The sequence below is a fragment of the Bos indicus genome, chromosome 8 (genome assembly GCF_029378745.1).
Source record: "Bos indicus isolate NIAB-ARS_2022 breed Sahiwal x Tharparkar chromosome 8, NIAB-ARS_B.indTharparkar_mat_pri_1.0, whole genome shotgun sequence".
Classification (NCBI taxonomy): Eukaryota; Metazoa; Chordata; class Mammalia; order Artiodactyla; family Bovidae; genus Bos; species Bos indicus.
This window is the reverse complement of record NC_091767.1, coordinates 45,482,891-45,486,526: the sequence shown is the minus strand read 5'-3', so window position 1 is coordinate 45,486,526 and position 3,636 is coordinate 45,482,891.

Below are 3,636 nucleotides of genomic sequence, written 5' to 3'. Positions count from 1 at the left end.
TATAAAAAGATGCTCAACATCACTAATTATTAGAGAACTACAAATCAAAACTACAGTGAGGTATGACCTCACACCAGTCAGAATGGCCATCATTAAAAAGTCTACAAATAGCAAAGTCTGGAGAAGGTGTATAGAAAAGGGAACCCTCCTACACTGCTGGTGGGAATATAAGTTGATGCAGCCACTGTGGAGAACAGTATAGAAGTTACTCAGAAAACTAAAAACAGAATTACCATATGATCCAGATATCCTATTCCTGGGCATATATACAGACAAAACTATAATTCAAAAAGATTCATGCTCCCCTACGTTCATAGCAGCAATAGTCACAATAGCCAAGAAATGGAAACAATCTAAATACTCATGAACGGATGAATGAATAAAGAAGATATGCTATATATACACTATGGAATACTACTCAGCCATAAAAAGATCAGATAATGCCATTTGCAGCAACATGGATACAACCAGAGATTATCATACTAAGTGAAGTGAGTTAGAAACAAATACCATATGATATCATTACACATGGAATCCAAAATATGCCACAAGTGAACCTACCTATGAAACAGAAACAGAATCACTGACATAGAGAACAGCTGCTGGTTGCCAAGGGGGAAGGGGTTGGGGCAGGAATGGAGTGGTAGGTCTGGGTTAGCAGATATAGTTTCTATATACAGAATGGATAAACAACAAGGCCCTACTGTATACACGGAGGACTATATTCAGCATCCTGTGATAAACCATAATGGAAACGACCGGAAAAAAGAATGTACACATATGTATACCTGATTCACTTTGCTATACAGTAGTAATTAACACCACATTGCAAACAGAATACGCTTCAATTTAAAAAAAAAAAAAAAAAGCTGCCCCACCTGCAGGCTAGACTCTGCTCCAGGTGCTGGGGGCAGGGCTTAGCTTCCCCTTCTCCCTCCCTCTCTGCACAGACCCTTTAGAAAGGAATTAGAATGAAACTCTAGGTTAGGTATCATTGGTTAATGTCCTTTAAAGCCCCATAATTATCACCTTTGGAATTCTCTTTTCTAAGCAGAAATCATTTGCATCTCTAGTTGGGGTGAGAAGGAGGACTGTTGGATGATAATAAAAGCCAGGCAGAAAAATAAAGCACAGAAAAAAATTTTAAAAAGCAGAGACTCCAGCAGATATTTGTGCACCCAGGTTCATAGCAGCTTTATACACCGTAGGCAGAGTGGAAGCAACTCAAGTATCTATCAAGGGATGAATGAATAAACAAAATGTGGTATACACATAAAATGGAATATTATACAGCTTATTAAGGAAGCAAATTCTGAAACGTGTACAACATGGACAAAGCTTAAAGACAAGCAAGTGACAAATATTATATGAATCCACTTTAGTGAGCTACCTAGACTAGATAAATTCATACACACAGGAAGAATGGTAGTTGCTAAGGGATGAGGGAAGGCAGATTGGGGAGTTATTGGTTAATGGATATGGAATTTCAGTTTAGAAGATGGAGAATGTTCTAGACATGGGTGGTAGTTATAGTTGCACATTAAAGGGAATGTACTTAACGCTAGAAGTAGCACAAGCTGGAATCAAGATTGGAGAAATATCAATAACCTCAGATATGCAGATGACACCACCCTTATGGCAGAAAGTGAAGAGGAACTAAAGAGCCTCTTGATGAAAGTGAAAGAGGAGAGTGAAAAAGTTGGCTTAAAGCTCAATATTCAGAAAACAAAGATCATGGCATCTGGTCCCATCACTTCATGGGAAATAGATGGGGAAACAGTGCAAACAGTGTCAGACTTTATATTTTGGGGCTCCAAAATCACTGCAGATGGTGATTACAGCCATGAAATTAAAAGACGCTTACTCCTTGGAAGGAACATTATGACCAACCTAGATAGCATTTTTAAAAGCAGAGACATTACTTTGCCAACAAAGGTCTGTCTAGTCAAGGCTATGGCTTTTCCAGTGGTCATGTATGGATGTGAGAGTTGGACTGTGAAGAAAGCTGAGCACCAAAGAATTGATGCTTTTGAACTGTGATGTTGGAGGAGACTCTTGAGAGTCCCTTGGACTGCAAAGAGATCCAACCAGTCCATCCTAAAGGAGATCAGTCCTGGGTGTTGATGTTGAAGTTGAAACTCCAATACTTTGCCCACCTGATGCGAAGAGTTGACTCATTGGAAAAGACCTTGATGCTGGGAGGGATTGGAGGCAGGAGGAGAAGCGGACGACAGAGGATGAGATGGCTGGATGGCATCACCGACTCGATGGATGTGAGTCTGAGTGAGTCCGGGAGTTGGTGATGGACAGGGAGGCCTGGCGTGCTGTGATTCATGAGGTCGCCAAGAGTCGGACACGACTGAGCAACTGAACTGAACTGAATGCTAGAAAACTTTACACTTAAAAAATAGTTATAGGTAAATTTCATATTATGTATATTTTACCAAATTTTTCTAAATAAAAATACATAAACATGGACTAAGTTTGGAGGTGTCATTTTGTATGAGATAAAGTTAGTTAGATAATTTTAGTTAGATAAAATTCGTTAGAGAAGGCTTCACTGGGGGAAAGTAAGGGGAGCCCTGTGGATGTCTAGGGATGAGGGTTCCGAGCTGCAGGGACAGCACACAGGCCTGAGGGAGAGCCGGAGGCCAGTGCTGCTGGAGCAGAGAGGGAGGCAGCAAGTGGCTGGAGATGAAGGCACGGGTGTGGAATGTGATAGTGGTAAATGTAGGTGGTGGAAGAACTCTGGTGATGCACACGTGCACACACACACACACACCCCTTGAGTGGTTTTGTTTCTACTCAAACCCACACTTCCATCACACTCAGCTCACACTCCTTATCAGCTCCTCTGAGCTCTCACTAGCAAGAGCTAGGATTTGGCACCCTCTGGTGACACCACTTTGGAAATGCCAAATCCAGACAGGTTAAAATCTCAGTGTTTGAGCAAATGAGGAACCATGGCAGGAATCCATGGCAGGAACCCACTCCAGTAATCTTGCCTGGAAAATCCCATGGATGGAGGAGCCTGGTAGGCTGCAGTCCATGGGGTCGCTAAGAGTCGGACACGACTGAGCAACTTCACTTTCACTTTTCACTTTTATGCATTGGAGAAGGAAATGGCAACCCGCTCCAGTGTTCTTGCCTGGAGAATCCCAGGGATGGGGGAGCCTAGTGGGCTGCTGTCTATGGGGCCGCACAGAGTCGGACACGACTGAAGTGACTTAGCAGCAGCAGACACACTTCACAGGCTCCTTGTTTTCCGAGTGAAATCGCTCAGTCGTGTCTCTTTGCAACCCCATTGACTGTAGCCTACCAGGCTCCTCCGTCCATGGGATTTTCTAGGTAAGAATACTGGAGTATTCTTACTGGGTTGCCATTTCCTTCTCCAAATAAGGAAACAAATGTCCTAAACAGGAATAGTACTCAGTGAAAGCCATACAGTGAGCAGTCAGCTAGAACCTCACTCCCTGGCTCCCAGGCCACCACTCCTTGGTCTAACCCCAGCTGCTGACCCACGGGGTAAGGGGAGTCTCGTCTCCCTACTGGCCAGGCTGGCAAAAGTAGTCCTAAGCAGGAAGGTTAGACATCAATTATTAGCTCAGGAAACAAGAAAAGTTTCATGTAGACAAC